The sequence below is a fragment of the Ranitomeya imitator genome, chromosome 4, assembly GCF_032444005.1.
Source record: "Ranitomeya imitator isolate aRanImi1 chromosome 4, aRanImi1.pri, whole genome shotgun sequence".
Taxonomy (NCBI): Eukaryota; Metazoa; Chordata; class Amphibia; order Anura; family Dendrobatidae; genus Ranitomeya; species Ranitomeya imitator.
The window spans coordinates 578,423,195-578,444,303 of NC_091285.1; the positions used below are offsets into that span (position 1 = coordinate 578,423,195).

At 44.1% G+C, this 21,109-nt stretch overlaps 1 protein-coding gene across 1 annotated transcript in view; it reads left to right on the top strand.

Annotated features, from left to right (window-relative positions):
• Positions 1–21,109, top strand: part of MAP2K1 (mitogen-activated protein kinase kinase 1) — a 92,003-nt gene that overhangs the window by 17,483 nt on the left and 53,411 nt on the right. The window lies entirely within an intron of this gene.

Consider the following 21,109-nt stretch of genomic DNA (forward strand, 5'->3'; position numbering starts at 1 on the left):
GCTTTCTGACCCTGGGCACAACACTGCAAGCTAAAACTCGGTTATTCTTCAGCTCTCATGATGCCTTTACAAAATCAAGGCACTCTGTGCCAGAGGCAGCAGAGCAACCCCAAAACATCTTTGAACTACCCCCACCATATTTGGCTGTAGTTACTGTAATCTGTTCTTTGTAGGTTTCATTCCGTTTTTGGTAAACAGAAGATTGGTGTGCTTTACTAAAAAAGCTCTATCTTGGTCTCCTCTATCCACAAGACAGTTAAACTGAAGGATTTTGACTAACTCGCGTACATTTTGGCAAACTGCAATATAGCTTTTTTATGTCTGTGTCAGCAATGAGGTCCTCCTGGATCTCCTTCCTTAGTGTTTCATTTCATTCAAATGTCGACTGACACTGCACCCTGAGCCTTCAGGACAGCTTGATTTTCTTTGGAACTTGATTGGGGCTGCTTATCCACCATCCAGACTATTGTGTTACAACCTTTCATCAATTTTTCTCTAGCATCTCTATCCAGGGAGGTTAGCTACAGTGCAATGGGTTGTAAACGTCTTGCTTATGTTCCCCACTGTGGACAAAAGAACACGGAAATCTCTGGAGATGGACTTGAAACCTTGAGATTGTTAATGTTTTTCAACAATTCAACCCCTTGAATTAAATGTTTGGCCTCGATAAAATAAAATAAAAAAAACTATATTCTCCTTCCATGTTGGCGCTGTTCCAGTGGTGTAATCAGCGCTGGCGTCATTGTCTGTGCCTTCATATGGATTGAACATGGTGGTGGACAACCCCTTTAAGAAGTCAAAGGCATTCAGTGACCTACTATGGGTAGATGGCATTCTCTGGTTCCATATGACAATAAATTTAATTCTGTAAGGAGTTGCCATCATTCATTCAGCAAATGGGGTAAAAAAATATTTAAAATGATAAAAAGCCAATGACTGATCTCCCTGCCTTCCAACGCTGCCCCTCTTGTCTTCCCCTCTGGTCACCGTTTCCTTGGCTGCTGTGCTGACTATAACATGCTACTGCTTCATCCATATAATAACCAGCTGGGAGGTCGGATACGGCAGAGTACATGGCAGATGAGTACTTGGTATTAGGATTTTGTTTTTCTGTTTCTTCCATACCTGGCACCTGCGTCTTCACCTTACCCACCTCTTAGTGAATCCCTCTGGATCCTGACTTTCTGCTATCTAATTATAAGACAACTATTATCATTATGAATATACCTCTGAGCACCCGTCCAGCTGATTTTTGCAGTAAAGTTATCTGCAAAAAAATGTTTTTGAACTTGACAACCTAAAATCTATGTCCTCGGTTGTAACCTTTTATTGCTTAAGCACATCAGGACTACAAAGTGAAGCCACGTTGTACATAGTCTACAGCTCTTCTGCATGCCTGTGTGTCTCCACGGTAACTGTACAGTGAAATCCTGTAGTCATGGTTTATTCCATTCATCATCTACCAAAGCTCAGGAAATGAGCAAGTAGTAGAGTACTGATGGAAAGGGGTATGACCAGGGCCGGCTCCAGGTTTTTGGGGGCCCCGGGTGAAAGAGTCTCAGTGGCCCCCCCCTTTAACACATACCACGATTCATGATCACATATAACACAGCCATGTAGTATATAACACAGCCACGCAGTATATAGCACAGCCCACGTAGCATATAACAGCCCATATAGTATATAGCACATCCACATATTATATAACACGGCCCACGTAGTATATAGAACAGCCATGTAGTATATAGCACAGCCCACATAGTATATAGCACAGCCCACGTAGTATATAACACAGCCATGTAGTATACAGCAGAGCCTCCCCTTCCCCCAAGAATGGCCCCGTAGTCCAGTACTCACTGTTATAGTAAAAAAAAAAACCACACTCCTCACCTCTCAACGTGCCCACGCTGCTTCCTGCTCCGGTTTCGGCGGCTGCCGCTGCACTGCCTGACACACAGCGAGTGCGCGATTACGTCATCGCGCACCCGCAGCAGCAGTGTCAGAGGTAGAGTGGGGAATGATGGGAGAGGGAGCGTCAAGTGACGCTCTCTCCTCCATCATTTGCTTTGAACTTTACCGGCAGACGCCGGTATAGTTCATTGCGGCGGTGGGGGGTTGGCGCTGGCGACAGGCGGGTCCCCCTGCCTCACAGAGGCCCCATAGCGGCTGCGTGATGTGCCACTAGCTGAGGGCCCCTGGGGGAGCGGGGGCCTTAAGCAGCTGCCTGCCCCTAAAGCTGGCCCTGAATGGGCCCCCCTGTCTCGCCAGGGCCCCGGCACTTGCCCGGGTATGCCGGGTGCTGACGCTGGCCCTGGGTATGACTGCAGGATTATGTACTGAAGAGCTCAGGGCCTCACTTCTCTCCAGATCCCGCTCTAATGATTGATAAAAGCCTTCCATAAAAGTTGAGGGGCAGGGCTTAGCATTGGGAGCTTTAATTAAAGGGATTCTGTTGTGTAATTCTGCCTTCATACAAATAGAAGGCAGTATGATGGCAAGATCAGACTACAGTGTTGTAGTCTGTTACCATACGGACACAAAGAAATGCATGTGAGATGAGAAAAAAATATGAATTCTGAATGTTTGATCGTGAATGTGGAATTTTGTTTTTAGTTCCACCTTCACTCATAAATCTTGCACTCTAATAAGAGTCTGATGCTTTTTTTCTTTTTCTTAGAACATTTCTTTTTAGCCCATATCAAAAAGATTTACAGGACCCTGGTCCAGCAGAAACACTGTAGTCCTTCGCCATTGGACCAGAGTACTGCAAACCTTCCTATAGCCTCCATGGCTTAATGCGTGTATGATGCTGTAATATAATAATGTCACAAGACCTAATAAATCAAGAGGCACTGGGGATGCTGCCGCTACTGGGAGTCTGTGCTCTGGTCGAATGGCTGTGAAGTTTGTACATGGCCACTGGACCAGGATCTTACAAATCTACTGGTTCAACCCCAAGTGTTGCATGATATTTGGTTTTCTTGTTGAGAACATGACATATCGTGCCAGATCTGAATGATCTAGAACAAAAGCAGAGAAAGATACAGTTTTGTGAACAAAATATTAAATCTAAGTTGTATTTTATTGGTTTTTTACGCTTTCTTCTCCGGAGTCCAGTGGGCGGTGCTGTCAGTGACTGGTATGCTTGTGCTTACACAGGAAGCAGTCAATGATTAGAACCATCCATTGAACTTCTGAACATAAAAAGAGCATGGATGTAAATCAATGAAATGCACATTGTTCTGGCCCTGCTCTATACCGCGCTGCCCACAGATAGGAGTGAATGTACCGTATGTCGTGACAGGCTCCCTGTACCAGAAACCACAATGTGATGACAGATCAGCTCTAAAGAAGAAAGCTTGGTTTACAGTGTATCTCAGCCCATTGATTTAGATGCACGCTGTCGGCTTTGATATATAAAAATACTCAAATCTTGATAATTAAATATTACTCTTATCTTGGTTTGTGCTTAATACAGTTTTTTTCATAATCTTTGCTTTATTTACAATGTAGCTTTTATTTGTTGCTTTTAAAGGTGTTTTTTTTTTTTTTTACCAATTTTTTTTTTACAAAAAAAAAAAATGCATAGCAAAAACCTACAGGGGGGAAAAATCCTGCAATCTGTCATACAGTATTGCTTCCATTACAGTGTAATAGACATGACTTGTGGCATGGTGCAGTGGCCTTGTATAAGGTCCGGCTTACTCTGCAGTATGTATCCGTATCCACAAGGACTGAATGATCCAGGCAGAGTAGATAGTGGGGGAGGGGTGTTTGATTAGGGGGCTGTATTGTAAGGATGTACTACTTGTTTATGTCGCTTAGCAACACAGTCATTGGAAACAAGCCAAATCTGTATAAATACAACTTTTGCAACATCTTTCCGCCTACAGAATCTATTAACACTCCGATGTCTGAAGACAGGACCTTGTCTTTAGATGAGGAAATCCAGCGAAGTTTCAATTAAAGCCACTGTTCTGCTTAATGCCCCCCACCCCCCCCCCCATCAAAAAAAAAAAAAAATAAAAAAATTGGAAACACAACACAAGTTTCATTAATTTGGCTGCTTATTTCCTCGAGGTGAATGCACAGCAAGAGTTAATACACCTATGTGTATGTAACGAATAAAAGGATGAAGCTACCCACGCTGCGCCCACATTACCCACCACCAAATGTCGGGAACGTATGAAATGCATGTTATAATGTATTCCAGGATGATAGCAGGAGATTCACTGAGGGGTTAACTGTCAGGGTTGCTGCAAACATCTAGACCCAGGTCAGGGAAATCCTGTCCAAGTGGTAATCCCCAGGACATTCCTTTGGTGGACTGTCAGTGGCACATGGGGACAGAAGTAGCAGTGCGGTACCAGGACACGCACACACTAGGGTCAGTGAATGGGCAGCGCACATCTACACACTAATTGTAAAAGGGGAACTTCTTTCTAGTTGCATGGGTGGTCTGCTGATTACAGTGGCATAGTGTTGGTTGCCAATGCCCGAGGCAAGTAGTCCCCCCTTAGTTGTCCCATAAAAAGTATTGAGGCTCCCTCTAAATGTAAGTAATTTTTGTGCCACCTCGTGCCCGAGTCCTCTTCTCCCTTGTACACAGAGGCAGTCTGCACAGGCAGCACAATGCAGCAACGTCTCGTGGGCACTAGGCCTGCAGCAGTCTGCTGCCAACAAGGCGAAGAGTGGTAGGGCAGGGAGCCAGCCGGTGGGCTCTTTGTATCTGCTCATCCAGAGATCCTGGGCACAGAAGCTGTGGGCTTGTGCGCTGTCCTGGATCTTTGGCACTCGCAACTCCAAAGCTACTTTTTATTTTATTTTGAAATTTTGCACCCTTTAAAAATTATGTGACATGCTATGCCACTGAGTGACTGATATTGGCTGTGCCATTGAATCTACAGTGATTCCCTCAAAGGGAACAGGACATCAGAAAATTGCCTATTAAGATAATCCTGCAGGCAATTGCGTGATAATCAGTGTCACACAGCTCACGTCGCAGCATGACAGGCGTCCTGAGCCCGGATCACGCCCGTGTCTGCGCTGGATGTCAGAGACTGCAGCGCTGACGTCACCTGGCGGGAGCCATAAATCAGAGACAGAAGGTGATTCTTCACACCATGACTCTGTGACCCAACAGTATACTGTATCGTCCCGATGACTCCGAGCACAGTAACCGTTTTCTATTCTTGGAAGCAAGTTTTTACTTAATATAGCAAAACCACTACGCACATATTATAACTAAAACATCATGTGTAATAATTACAAATACCCCATAGGAGTCTGGGATTATTTTAATAGATAATTTTTAGTGATGAGCGAGTATACTCATTGCTCAGGTGGTCTCTGAGTATTTCGACGTGGTCGGGATTTAGTTTGTGGACGCAGCTGCATGATTTGCGGCTGTCAGACCTCCTGAATACATGCCTGTTTGTTAGGGAATCCCCACATGTATTCAAGCTGTATAGCAGCCGCAAATCATGCAGCTGCATCCACATAAACTAAATCCCCGAGCACACCGAAATACTCGGAGACCACCCGAGCAACGAGTATACTCGCTCATCACTAGTAATTTTCTGATTTCACTTTGACTGACTGTGGGGAGAGGAACAAAGCAGCTTGACCTAAGTAATATAGATTAGTCTGGTTGCTGTGGATATGCGGCCTTATATCCTTATTCATAAACTTGTCAGGCAGCTCGCCCCTAGTAAACAGTCTGCTGAGCATTGAACCACAAGCGAAGACCGGTATGAAGCCTTCACATTATTCGTTTCGTTTTTTTTTCTCTCGTTTACATAAGATTTATGTAAAAATACATTTGTGGAGAATTTCCAGATTAATTGAGAGAATAATATTGCCAATTTTGCACGTTTTCCCACCTACAAAGAATGGAGAGGTCTGTAATTTTTATTGTAGGTTCACTTCAACTGTGACACAGAATCCCCCCCAAAAAATCCAGAAAATCACATTGTATGATTTTTACATAATTAATTAGCATTTTATTGCATAAAATAGGTATTTGATACAATAGAAAAACAGAACTTGGTATTTGGTACAGAAACCTCTGTTTGCAATTACAGAGGTCAGATGTTTCCTGTAGTTCCTGACCAAGTTTGCACACATTGTATGGACGAGTGAGCCACAATCCCTGCTGCAATCACTGGGCAACATTGAGTTTCAGCTCCATCCAAAAATGTTCTATTGTGTTCAGGTCTAGAGACTGACTAGGCCGCTCCAGGACCTAGAAATGCATCTTACGGAGCCATTCCTTTGTTGCCCTGGCTGTGTGTTTCAGGGTCATTATCATGCTGGATGACCCAGCCACGACCCATCTAAAGTGCTCTTACTGAGGAAAGGAGGTTGTTAGCCAAAATCGTGCAATACTTGACCCCATCCATCCTCCCTTCAGTACAGTGCAGTCATTTTGTTCCCTTTGCAGAAAAGCACCCCCAAAGTATGATGTTTCCCCCCACCATGCTTCATGGGTTGAGATGGTTTTCTTGGTGTTGTACTCATCCTTCTTTTCTACCAAATACGGCGAGTAGAGTTGATACCCAAAAGTTCTATTTTGATCCCATCTGACCACAAGACCTTCTCCCATGCCTCCTCTGCATCATCCAGATGGTCATTGCCGAACTTCAAACGGGCGTGGACATGTGCTGGCGGGAGCAGGGGGACCTTGTACACCATGCAGGATTTTAATCCACGACGGCATAATGTGTTACTAACAGTAATGTTTGAGACTGATCACAGTTCTCTTCAGGTCATTGGCCAGGTCCTCCCGTGTAGTTCTAGGCTGATTCCTGACCTTTCTCAAAATCATCCTTACCCCTTGAGGCAATTGACAGTCATCTTGTGTTTCTCGAATTTTCTAATTGTGCCAACAGTTCTTGCCTTCTCACCAATCCGCTTGCCTATTGGTCTGTAGCCCATCCCAACCTTGTGCAGGTCTACAATTGTGTCCCTGGTGTCCTTAGACTGCTCTTTGGACTTGGTCATGATGGAGAGGTTGAAGTGTGATTGTGTGGACAGGTGTCTTTTATACAGGTAACTCGTTCAAACAGGTGCAATTAATACAGGTAATGAGTGCAGAGTAGGAGGCTTCTTAAAAGCTAACAGGTCTGTGAGAGCCAGAATTCGTGCTAGTTGGCAGGTGATCAAATACTTGTTTCATTCAATAAAATGCAATTTAATTATGTACAAATCATACAATGTGAATTTCTGGTTTTTATTTTTATATTCGGTCTGTCACAGTTGAAGTGTACCTACGATAAAGATTAGAACTCGCCATTATTTGTAGGTGGGAAAACTTGCAAAATCGGCATTGTATCAAATACTTATTTTCCCGTGTGTGTGTGTGTGTGTGTGTGTACAAGTGTAATATTTGTTTTCTAAAAAAAAAAAAAAAATTATTTTTCTACCACTGGTCCACTATATTTGGAAGTGTAATCAGATGAATCCAATGGAGGCCAGACAGATGGATCAATTTGGCGTAGATACAGGACAAGCGTGGGGCTCTGACACAGCATGGAGCCTTTACTGGATCAGGTCCAGTCCTTGTTCTGGAGAAAGTGCTGAATTCGGCATTGCCCGGGCTCATTACTGTGGTCAGAAGATGACACATGCCTGAGAAGTTGTTTTCTGCCTGCAGTAATCATATCTGATAGTGATCCAATCATTAATTACTGTGGTACTTTTGGTCATGCAGGCTGTTCAGTAATGATTTTGCATCATGCTGCAATTCTCTTCATTACTATTGATTATTGGTGTCTATACAATATGCCCGTTCTGTCTGTAAATCACCGTATACTGTCACTGTAGAGCAATAATTACATATATCAAAAAGCCACAGATCTATGGGACAGAAACTCGCCCGTTCCCTTTTTTTTTTATTTTTTTATTCTTGTCCCTTGAAAATAAGGTGATTGCTTACTGTCCTCTACCCAAACACCTAGTGATTGTAATCTGCGAGGAAACCTGGGAACAATTGTTCAATCGTCCCATCCGTAGCTCTGTCACAGGGGACATTTACATTTAAAGGGAATGTGTCAGTAGGATCAGCCCTCCTAAGACGTCTGTATGGGCATGTAGGTCATAGGAAGCTTAATAAAATAATTTATATAGCACCATTAATTCCATGGTGCTATACATGTGAAAAGGGGTTACATACAGGCTTATAGATATCGTTAACAGTAAACAAATTTACAATGACAGACTGGTGCAGAGGGGAGAGGACCCTGTCCTTGCGGACTTACATTCTTCGGGATAATCGGGAAGAGACAGGAGGTCTGTGTACGGCAGCTCTGCTGGTGGTGGTGAGGCGGCAGCTCGGGTGGTGGTGGTGAGGCGGCAGCTCGGGTGGTTGGTGAGGTGGCAGAATGGCTATTGCAGGCTGTAGGCTTGATATCTGGGATCCAATGTCTTATTCCAGAGAAATCTACATTTATCTTGTATGTAAATGACCTCTTTCAGGCTTTGGGGAGGACGCAGCCTGGATGATAACTCTGCCTCCACAGATTATTTTCCATGAAGGGGCTATGACCAGTGTGCGACAAGTAACTAACACAGAACAAGAGAAATGACATTTGTCTTCTTGCAAACACATATTTCGTAGCTCTGAGCTCTGCTGTATGGCAGCAGCATTACTACCCTATCTGCCTGTGAGCTGGAAGCTGAGGCTGCCGTCACACTGGCAGTATTTGTTCAGTATTTTACATCAGTATTTGCAAGCTAAAGCCAGGAGTGGGGATAAATGCAGAAGTGGTGCATGTGTTTCTATTATACTTTTCTCCAGTCGCCTTCCACGACAGCAGTATCGGAGGATGTCTCCCTGCCCTAATAGGGGACAGGAAATACCCCTCCCCTTCCTGCAACCACCAGTGTTTTTCCTGTCCCCTATGGGGCATGAAGAGGTTTTCTGATAGTGCTGCCGTGGCCGGCAGCGCTGTTACCTTGAAGCCGGGCAGTCGAGGTCGGGGGCTCCGCTCTCCTCCTCCTTTAGACTGCTCCCTTCTCCGCATCTACCGCGTGACTTGGGACCTTCACCCGCCCTTCCTGCGCCTTTTTCGGGAGGCAAAGGAGGGCGGTGTGTAGTGCTCCGGGGTCCTCCTGCAGCTCCCCGGCTTCCTCCACGCTGCTGCTGGTGGTGGCACGCGTGCATCGGAAGTGACGCGCACCCGAACTTTCTGTTTCACGGTTTCAGATGCGGCAAGCGCGCGCCGGCCGGCGTCCCTGCCCCTAGGACATCCAGCGGCAGCCATGACGGGCGTCTCTGACCCCCCTGCCCCCCCACGGACCCTAACAAGGAGGAGCCCCAAATTTGCTGGGAGCCTCGATAAAAGCATTTATTCCTGGCTGGGGAAGCCTCCAGGTAAGACCTTCTGTCTGTGACCCTCTGTCTGGACCACTGACCATATGGACGGCAACAAACCCCTACACTCTGCTCCTGCGGAGCCCAGTGTGCACCCCCCTACTGTCAGTAGTGGGATGATGTCCCTTGCTGTCCATTTAAATTTAAGTGACTTAGTCCGCCTTTCTCTCTCGTTCTAGGGAGACAAGGTCCCTGCCCCTAGGAAGGATAAGATGCCCAGCTGCAAGTGTGCTGCATGTGTGCGTCCAAGCTTCCCTCCGCATATAAAAAGCTCTGCCAACCATGCACAGACTAAGTTCTGCGTAGTGAACAGCCCTCGCTCATGGACGGCATCAGAACCCTCATCAGACAAGAGGTTAAGTCCTCCATGGCGGCCTTTTCTCATCCCCCGACACCGCAGCCTCCCCCTCCTAAGAAAAGGAAGATGGCTCCGGTAGTTTCGGACTCTGACTCAGGCGAGATACATACCTCGGGTTCAAAGGACATTTGGGAGAATGAGGGTTCTACTTCTGCTCCCAAATCTGACAATAAAAAATACCTCTTCTCCTCCGAGGATATGGAAGAGTTAGTTTCCATGGTGAGGGGCACCATTGGGGTAGAAGACGAGGTAGAGGGCCATTCCGTACAGGATGACATGTTTGGGGGTCTGAAACCTAAGACTGTGAAAGGATTCCCCATACACGAAAATATCGAAAGCCTGATCCTCCATGAGTGGGGCCTACAAGAAAAGGGGTTAAATGTCCCATCAGAGTTTAAGAATCGTTTTCCCCTTGAGGGGACTGTTCTCTACTGGAAATGCCCAAAGTAGATGTTCATGTCAAGGGTAACCAAAAAAACGGCCCTACCCTTTGAAGATTCCTCCCAGCTGAAAGATACCATGGATCGGAAAACTGAGAGCTTATTGAGAAAATCTTGGGACACTTCAGCTAATTTACTGAGATCTAATGTGGCCTCAAAATGTGTAGCCAGATCCTTGTTTCTCTGGCTACGTACCTTAGAGAATTACCTTGCACAAGGTACGTCTAGGGAAGAGATTCTTAATTCTCTCCCACCGCTTCAGAAGGTGACCGGATTCCTCGCGGACGCCTCCGCAGAATCAGTACGAGTAGCCGCTAGATCCGCTGTCCTCACTAATTCGGCTAGAAGGGCCTTATGGCTTAAATCCTGGGGAGGCGATATTACCTCAAAGTCCAAGCTTTGTGGTATTCCCTTCCAAGGTCATTATGTATTCAGGCCAGTCCTGGATGAAATCTTGGAAGCCTGAGATAAAAAGAAAGTCCTTCTGGAACAAAAGAACCCTAGGAAACTGTTTTTTCGTTCCCCCTGAGACCAAGTCTCCCAACAAAATTACAGGAGTAAGGGCAAATCAGGTCGGTGAGGGAAAGCCAGAAATATCCTGATCCCCCAACCCCAGCAGACCTCTGAGAAGCAATGACTGCGCTCCGGTCGGAGGTCGACTCTCGGGTTTCCTCTCCCAATGGCAATGATCACCACGGATCAGTGGGTCCTGCGTACCATACGGGAAGGCCTAAGTCTAGAATTCGAGAGTCGTCCTCCTCACCGTCTAACCATCATTTCTCTACAGTCTCCAGGACTTCGGGAATCTCTGATGCTGGATATTTTAAGCCTGCTTCAAGCAGAGGTGATTTCCCATGTACCACATCGGGAAATAGGAGAAGGTCATTACTCACACCTTTTTCAGGTGAAGAAACCCTCAGGGAAACACCGTATCATCATAAACCTGAAACCTCTAAATCAGGTAATAAAATACCGAAGATTCAAAATGGAATCAATCAGATCAGCAATCCCGCTGATTGGTCAGGACTGGGTAATGGCGACGTTGGATCTGAGGGACGCATACTACCATGTGCCAATACATCCAGACCACAGGAGGTTCCTCAGATTCGCAATTTCCCAAAACAAGCGGGTCAGCCATTACCAATTCAATGTCCTTCCTTTCGGAGTCTCGTCGAGTTTTCACCAAGATCATGTCAGAAGCGGTAATCTTTATCCGACAACAGGGGGTCTGTGTCATTCCATACTTGGACGACTTTCTCATCTTCGCCCCATCCATTTTGCGCCTCAATCAGGACGTGACGAAGGTCCTCGATATTCTAAGGTCACTCGGGTGGATCCCGAATTTGGCAAAATCAGATCTCCGGCCATCTCCACGGAAGAAATTCCTAGGAGTTCTTTTGGACTCGGAGAAAAGGATGTCCTTTCTACCCAAGGACCGTCGGATCGATCTTGTCCACAGGATCTCCAGGTTCAGAAGCCAAAAAACCCCGACTCTAAGAGACTCTGTCAATCCTGGGTTCATTAATATTATGCATCCAGGCAGTCTCTTGGGCCCAAGCCCATACGAGAATCCTTCAATCTCACATCCTGACGTATTCAAGAGGACTCCAGATGGCTTTAACCAGGAAGATTCCCCTTCCCACTCGTGTAAGATCCTCCCTCTCATGGTGGCTGAACTCCCGAAACCTACATCGGGGAGTCAGTTGGGATCAGACTCCTCAAAGTACTCACAACAGACGCAAGCCAGAGAGGTTGGGGCGCCGTGATCGAAGGCTCCCACTTTCAGGGGTTGTGGCCCCCAGATATAAGACACAGCTCCTCAAATCTGAGGGAATTGAAAGCAGTGGAGGAGGCGCTATGAGCCGCATCTGTCTTCATTCAAGGTCACCATGTACGGGTGATGTCCGACAACATGACCGCTGTTGGCCTATCTCCGGCACCAAGGGGGCACAAGACACTCGAGCCTAAAGTTAACTGCTGGAAGGATTTTTTTTCCTGGGCGGAGAATCACCTTCTGTCCATCTCCGCAGTACATATAAAGGGATTGGACAATTCCCAGATGGATTACCTCAGCAGGAGGGACTTCCATACAGGAGAGTGGTCTCTAAACCAGGATGTATTCCTATCCTTGGTCTAGAGGTGGGGAACTCCCGATGTGGACCTGTTCGCCAACAATCGGAATACAAAATCGAACACCTTCTTCTCACTGACCACCTCAAACGAGGCGCAGGGACTGGACGCTTTCTCCCACCCCTGGGAGTTTGCCCTGGCATATGTCTTCCCGCCAATCCCATTGCTACCCAGAACACTACAGAAGATCCGGATAGATCAAGTTACAACGATTCTGGTAGCCCCATTGTGGCCAGGGAGAAACTGGTTCAGCGCATTAACAGGCATGTGTATAGAAGGCCCGATTCTGCTTCCCCAAATACGCGACCTTCTTCAACAGGGTCCCCTGCTTCATCCGGACCTACACAAGGTGAAGTTGGCAGCCTGGTTACTGAAGCCGAGATCCTGAAAGCCAGAGGACTCTCTCACAGGACGTGATTGAAACCTTACAAAAGGGTAGGAAGCCAATAACTAACGAAATTTTGTGGCAAAATATGGAAAAAATTCTCATCATGGTGTTCCCCGAACAAACCGGATCCATTTAACCCAAATATTGCACAGATCCTTCAATTCCTCCAGAAGGGCTTGGAACTGGGGCTTTCACCTAGTACCCTAAAGGTTCAGGTGTCAGCTCTTGGGTCTTTCTTCGACCAAGATCTAGCAAATCGGCAACTAGAATCCGTCCGAGACTTCAAGTCCACACCTCTCCTTGGGACTTGAACCTTGTTGTAAAAGGTCTGACCGGTGACACCTTTGAACCCCTTTCAGCCTCCAGCTTAAAAATCCTGACCCTTTAAAACCGTCTTCCTGGGGTAGCTATCACTAGTGCCAGGCGTATAGGAGAACTACAGACCTTGTCAGACCAGGAGCCATTCCTGACCATAACCATGGATAGTGTAATCCTCAAATTAGACCCTTCCTTTATGCCTAAGGTAGTTTCAGACTTCCACAGAAATCAAGACATCATTTTACCCTCATTCTGTCCAAATCCCTCTAATTCAAAAGAGGCCTTTCACACCCTGGACGTCCGACGAGTAGTCCTGTTCTACCTCCAACAGACAAAGTTGGAGGTTGGACCAAAACCTGTTCGTCCAGTGGTCAGGACGAAATAAGGGCAAGAAAGCCGCCAAAAGCACGATCGCTAATTGGATTAAACAAGCAATTAGTCTTGCATACTCATCCCAGAAGCTTGCACCTCCAGCTTCACTAAAAGCCCACTCCACCCGTTCAGTCTCGACTTCCTGGGCAGAGAGGGGAAAAGCATAATTGGAGCAGATATGCAGAGCCGCCACCTGGTCGTCAGTCCATACTTTCACCAGACACTACAGGCTCAACTTCAATAGGGACATATCGTTTGGCAGACGCGTTCTCCAAGCGGTTGTCCCTCCCTAAAGAAATTAGCGGTTGGTATCACTCCGATACTGCTGTCGTGGAAGGTGACTGGAGAAAATAGAATTAGACTTACCGGTAATTCGGTTTCTAGGAACCTTCCACGACAGCACTAAATTCCCTCCCTATCTTGATTTATTTATTAGATGATTCCTGCACTTAAGTGGTAACTATACATGCTATTGTGTCCAGAAAAAACACTGGTGGTTGCAGGAAGGGGAGGGGTATTTAACCTCTTTGTTTCCTGTCCCCTATTAGGGTGGGGAGACATCCTCCGATACTGCTATCGTGGAAGGTTCCTAGAAGCCGAATTACCAGTAAGACTAATTCTATTTTCCTCTAATTGTTCCACTCCTGGTTTTGGCTTACAAATACTAATGTAAAATACTGACCAAATACTGCTAGTGTGATGGCAGCCTGAAGCTGAGAGGAACCTGCAGATGTGTCCGGTATAATCACACACAGCTCTGCAGTGAGGTCAGGAGAGCGGCCATTACACATCACACTGGTAAAGGTACCTTCACACATAACGATTTTGTTAACGATATCGTTGCAACGTCACGCTTTTTGTGACGTAGCAACGATCCCGCTAACGATCTCGTTATGTGTGACAGCGACCAACGATCAGGCTCCTGCTGGGAGACTATTGGTCGCTGGGGAATGATCAGGACCTTTTTTTGGTCGCTGATCACCCGCTGTCATCGCTGGATCGGCGTGTGTGACGCCAATCCAGCGATGTCTTCACTTGTAACCAGGGTAAGTATCGGGTTACTAAGCGCAGGGCCGTCCTTAGTAACCCGATATTTACCCTGGTTACCATTGTAAAAGGTAAAAAAACCAAACAAAAAACCAGTACATACTCACATTCCGATGTCTGTCACGTCCCCTGCCGTCAGCTTCCTTGCACTGACTGTCAGCGCCGGCTGTAAAGCAGAGCACAGCAGTGACGTCACCGCTGTGCTCTGCTTTGCGGCCGGCGCTGACAGTCAGTGCGGGAAGCTGACGGCGGGGGACGTGACAGACATCGGAATGTGAGTATGTAGTGTTTTTTTTTTTTTTTTTTTTTTTTTTTTTTTTTTTACTTTTACAATGGTAACCAGGATAAATATCGGGTTACTAAGCGCGGCCCTGCACTTAGTAACCCGATGTTTACCCTGGTTACCCGCGGACTTCGGCATCGTTGATGACAGTTTCAACTATGCCGAAGTCTTTCCCCGAATCGTTGGTCGCTGGAGAGAGCTGTCTGTGTGACAGCTCCCCAGCGACCACAAAACGACTTATCAACGATCGCGGCCAGGTCGTGATCGTTGGTAAGTCGTTTAATGTAACGGCACCTTTACTCCACTTCATGTAAAATAATCTCTGGAGGCAGAGTAATTATCCAGGCAGCATCCTCCCTGTTATAAAGTTAAAAAAAAAAAAAAAATATTTAGTTGTGTGTTTTTAAAAAAAACAAAAACCTAAATTAAAGGAAAAAAAATTTATTCCCATAAATACATTTCTTTTTCTAAATAAAAAAATAAAATAAGTACACATATTTAGTATCGCCGCGTCCGTAACAACCCGATCTAAAAAACTCTCACTAGTTAACCCCTTCAGTGAACACCGTAGGAAAAAAAGGGGCAAAAAACGCTTTATCATACCGCCGAACAAAAAGTGGAATAGCACGCGATCAAAAGCACGGATATAAATAACCATGGTACCGCTGAAAACGTCATCTTATCCCGCAAAAAACAAGACGCCATACAGCGTCATTAGCGAAAAAAATTAAATTTTATAGTCCTCAGAATAATGCGATGCAAAAATAATTATTTTTTCTATAAAATAGTTTTTATTGTATAACAGCACCAAAACATAAAAAAATTATATAAATGAGGTATCGCTGTTATCGTACTGACCCGAAGAATAAAACTGCTTTATCCATTTTACCAAATGCAGAACGGTATAAACGCCCCCCCAAAAGAAATTCATGAATAGCTGTTTTTTGGTCATATTGCCTCACAAAAATCGGAATAAAATGAGATCAAAAAAGTCACGTGCACGAAAATGTTACTAACAAAAATGTCAACTCGTCCCGCAAAAAAAAACAAGACCTCACATGACTCTGTGGACCAAAATATGGAAAAATTATAGCTCTCAAAATGTGGTAACGCAAAAAAATATTTTTTTTTTGCAATAAAAAGCGTCTTTTAGTGTGTGATGGCTGCCAGTCATAAAAACCCGCTATAAAAGTAAATCAAACCCCCCTTTATCACCCCCCCCCCTTAGTTAGGGAAAAATAAAAAAAATGTATTTCCATTTTCCCATTAGGGTTAGGGCTAGGGTTAGGGTTGGGGCTAGTGTTAGGGTTTGGATTACAATTGCAGTTGGAATTAGGGTTAGGGGTGTGGTTAAGGTTAGGGATGTGTTGGGATTAGGGGTGTGGTTGGGATTAGGGGTGTGTTTTGGGTTAGGGTTTCAGTTAGAATTGGGGGTTTCCACTGTCTAGGCACATCAGGGCTCTCCAAACGCGACCGATCTCAATTCCAGCCAATTATGCGTTGAAAAAGTAAAACTGTGTTCCTTCCCTTCCGAGCTCTCCCGTGCGCCCAAACAGGGGTTACCCCCCACATATGGGGTATCAGCGTACTCAGGACAAATTGCACAACAACTTTTGGGGTCCAATTTCTCCTGTTACCCTTGGGAAAATACAAAACTGGGGGCTAAAATATAATTTTTGTGGAAAAAAAAAAAGATTTTTTTATTTTCACGGCTCTGTGTCATAAACTGTAGTGAAACACTTGGGAGTTCAAAGCTCTCACAACACATCTAGATAAGATCCTTAGGGAGTCTACTTTCCAAAATGGTGTCACTTGTGGGGGGGTTTCAATGTTTAGACATCAGGGGCTCCCCAACGCAACATGGAGTCCCATCTCAATTCCAGCCAATTTTGCATTGAAAAGTCAAACGGCGCTCTTTCCCTTCTGAGCTCTGCCATGCACCCAAAGAGTGGTTTACCCCCACATATGGGGTATCAGCGTACTCAGGACAAATTGCACAACAACGTTTGGGGTACAGTTTCTTCTGTTAACCTTGGGAAAATAAAAAATTGTGGGCGAAAAGTTCATTTTTGTGAAAAAATATTTTTTTTTTATTTTTACGGCTCTACATTATAAACTTCTGTGAAGCACTTGATGGGTCAAAGTGCTCAACACACATCTAGATTAGTTCCTTACGGTGTCTACTTTCCAAAATGGTGTCACTTGTGGGGGGTTTCAATGTTTAGGCACATTAGTGGCTCTCCAAACGCAACATGGCATCCCATCTCAATTCCAGCCAATTTTGCATTGAAAAGTCAAACGGCGCTCTTTCCCTTCCGAGCGCTGCCATGCGCCCCAGCAGTGGTTTACCCCCACATATGGGGTATCAGGGTACTCAGGACAAATTGTACAACAACTTTTGGGGTCCATTTTCTCCTGTTACCCTTGGTAAAATAAAACAAATTGGAGCTGAAGTAAAAAAATTTTTGAAACAAAATTAAATTTTTTTTTCATTTTTTTTTTTTTTTTTTAACATTCCAAAAATTCCTGTGAAACACCAGAAGGGTTAATAAATTTCTTGAATGTGGTTTTGAGCACCTTGAGGGGTGCAGTTTTTAGAATGGTGTCACACTTGGTTATTTTCTATCATATAGACCCCTCAAAATGACTTCAAATGTGATGTGATCCCTAAAAAAAAATGGTGTTGTAAAAAATGAGAAATTGCTGGTCAAGTTTTTTTTTATCCAAATAAACTTTATTGGATTTTAACAGTTAACGGGGCAGGGAGGAAATAGGCATAAGGGGAATGAGGGGGGAGGAAGGCTGGAAAGGAGGGAGGAAGAGAAGGGGAAGAAGAGGGGAGAGAAGACACTTGAAGTATGCTTCAACAGGTAATCACATTTGCCAAATGGTATTGCTGGTCAACTTTTAACCCTTATAACTCCCTAGCAAAAAAAAAATGTTGTTTCCAAGATTGTGCTGATGTAAAGTAGACATATGGGAAATATTACTGAAGTATTTTGTGCGACATATCTCTGATTTAAGGGCCTAAAAATTCAAAGTTGGAAAATTGCTAAATTTTCCAAATTTTTGCCAAATTTCCATTTTTATCACAAATAAACGCATGTACTATCAAATAAATTTTACCACTATCATGAAATACAATGTCTCGACAAAAAGATGTCGGAATCACCGGGATCCGTTGAAGCGTTCCAGAGTTATAACCTCATAAAGGGACAGTGGTCAGAATTGTAGAAATTGGCCCGGTCATTAACGTGCAAACCACTCTCAGGGCTTAAGGGGTTAACCATGAGTGGAGAAAAAGTTTTGGTGATATCATTCATATTCTCTGGAAAAAGGCCAAGAAAGCAAAATTTCTGCTGGGGTATATAAACTTTTGAGCACAACTGTAGCATGGTACATGAAAATAGAACATAATTTGAGAAGGATGTGTAAGGTCAGTGATAAAAATAAGATACTGACCTTAAAAGGGTGGTCTGAAATCCAAATTTTCATCCTCAATCCCTATCTATTTATGGTAATTCCACCGCTTTTATTTGACGGTAAACGAGAAATGCATTATTGCTACTATGAGCAACGCGTCTGGTTCTTCTGTTACAATATTGTTGAATTGGGTATGGATCTGATATAATGAGGTATGGATCTGATATAATGAGGTATATGGGCTCAGAACAACTTTTTTTTTTTTTTTAAAAGATCTACTCTGGAAAGTGAGAGATATTGTTGTACATGTTTAAAAATGCTTGTGGAAAGCGATTCCTGACGTCTGTCGGGTGATGGATGCTGACATCTTGTTTTCAGTAATAAATGATAGTTCTCGGCTTCTGCATTTATTTTCTTTATGTACCGTATTTGACATGGCTACATATTTCTTTTGAGTTCCGAAAATAACATTTTGTTCAATAGACGTAACTGTGGTAGACAACACTTTGATCCCGATTCATCAAACAATTTGTGCTAGATTTCTAGTGTAAGGCTATGTGCACACATTCCGGATTCTTAGCGTTTTTTTCACATTTTTTTTGCGGTTTTCTGCTGCAAAAACGCTTAATCGCTTACATTAAGCATCCCGTCAATTTTAAGGCATTCCGCAATTTTTGTGCACATGTTGCATTTTTTTTCCGCGAAAAAAAAAAAAACGCACTGTGGGAAAAAACCCAGCATGTTCATTAATTTTGCGAATTTGCCGCTATATTATTATTAAAATCCGCACAAAAAAAAGGTGAGCGGATTTCCTGCAAAAGTAGTCTGGATTTGCTCAGGAAAATTTTGCTAACTTTCCTGAACGTATGCACATAACCTAAAACTTTTTCAAATGTTACAAATGTCAACAATTTTGGCGTTGCTACACTAGTACCATCCATCTCTGCCAACTTATTGAAAAGTTGGTTAAATGTCATGTGGGTCTCAATTTTAGTAATTTTTATCCCTGCCTAATGTCAATGGTCACATTTTAAGATAATGCTCTTTTTTTTTTTTTTAATTTTATTTATGTCCCAAATTCTCTGCTAATATATTACTATATCTATGATCAGAGTAATGGAGGGTTAACATTGAATGATCCAGGCAGTAAAAGCGTTGCCTGCTGACGATCGTTTTTATATTGCCGGTTGTCTACACAGGCTAATGACCGTTCTATACACACAACAATTATTACTATGATCGTTCTGTGTGCATAGGATGTTATGCTAGCGAAGACTTTTACACCAGCTTAAAAATGATTGATTGTACCAATGGACGAGCAAACTGTTGGTCTATTCAGACTGGTTGATAGTCAGGAGCTTCCTAAATGCGCTCATTCCTCATCCCTAGAGTATTGGCTCATCTAATGTATGGCCACATTCACACATCTATTTTTCTGTTGACCATCTTTAAGATGGAAACACACTGACCCAGTTTACCGGAAACGTGTGCCGCTTTTTTCCGTTTTGCACTGCGTCATTACATTCTAGAGAGAGTGCACTTGAGAACAAATATAAATGTGAAATTTTTGCTCTGCAGTCCAGCTGGGTGTTTCTTCAGAGTCTTCTCTGGAGGCGTGCACTTTCACCTCCCTCTTCCACAGCACGACATCATGATAGGCTGCTAGCACAGCTGCTGAGCTGTGATTGGCAGCATCTGGGAGGGAAGGGTGAAAGTGCACACCACCAGAGAAGACGCTGAAGAAATGCCCAGGTGGACTGCAAAGCAGGGAATTCAAATAGTATCTACCAGAAGAAAAAAAGTGAATATCTAATGGAGTGATGTAGCGTGAAACAGAAATAAGCTGCAGAATCAGGGGAACTCGCAGATTTTTGCAAGGTTTTTAACTTTTTTTTTTTTTTTGAGCGAGTGACCGGTCCTCTCACTGTTTTATTACTGAGTTTATTCTGTATTCGGCGAACCTCTCGGCTCCCTCTAGTGGTGGCTGCTGGCAGCGAGCATGTTTTTAATGAAGATCTGTAAAGCATATTTTATAGCTGTGCTACATTGTGTTCTACCTTTATTATTGCCATTAAAAATAAATGAATACATTGAAAAGTGGGAGTTAGCGGCACTAGATTGTGTAAGGACATTCGGTAGCTTTTGACAAAGGGAATGGAAACACCCAATTGTCATTCAATACGTATAGCAACAAAATCCCTCCCCGTAATCAGGGCACAAAAAACTGATACATTCAGGGCACATTTGGTTAAAGTAGTGACCTGAATTGTCTTATTGACTTCTTTGAATCGTTTTGTACTATATTTGTCTAAACTTTGCTTAGTTTTACCTTAATAAAGAATGTATCTTTTACTTGGCACAGTATACTGGATTTCTTCTTGAGATTATATTCAATACGTATAGTTCTAAGAGTAATTACAGAGGAATAGCACAATAATAAAAATCATAAGATTATTCAGAATAACAATTTCATAGAGTGCAGTTATTTGTGAGTTGTCAAGAGCGAATTCTTTAAACCTATGCAAGACACTCGATCAGAAAAGTCGAGCTCCCACTACTATAAATACATATTCTGTATTACAGCACAGACTGTGATCCTGTAACAATGAATAATGTCTAGTGCTGGCCATTAAAGGGGTTGTCCGAGCACAGCATATTGTTGACTGGATAGGTAATTGGTGGTCTGACGCCTAACACCCCTACTGATAAGCGGTTATTTGCTCAGGCAGCTACTTGATGTAAACACTATGGCCTTGATTCATTAAAGGGGTTGTCCACCCCTTCTTAAACTAAATGTTCGCCCCCCCAATAAAATAATAGCGCCTATACTCCCCTCCTGTGCCGGCTCTGTTCCAGTGGTGTCGACACTCGTGGTCCAGGGGCTATCGTGCGGTGGAATGACACATGATACACGGCGCCCAATCAGCGCTGGCATCTGTCTCCATCTTCGGACAAACTGAACATGAAGAGGAAGTCC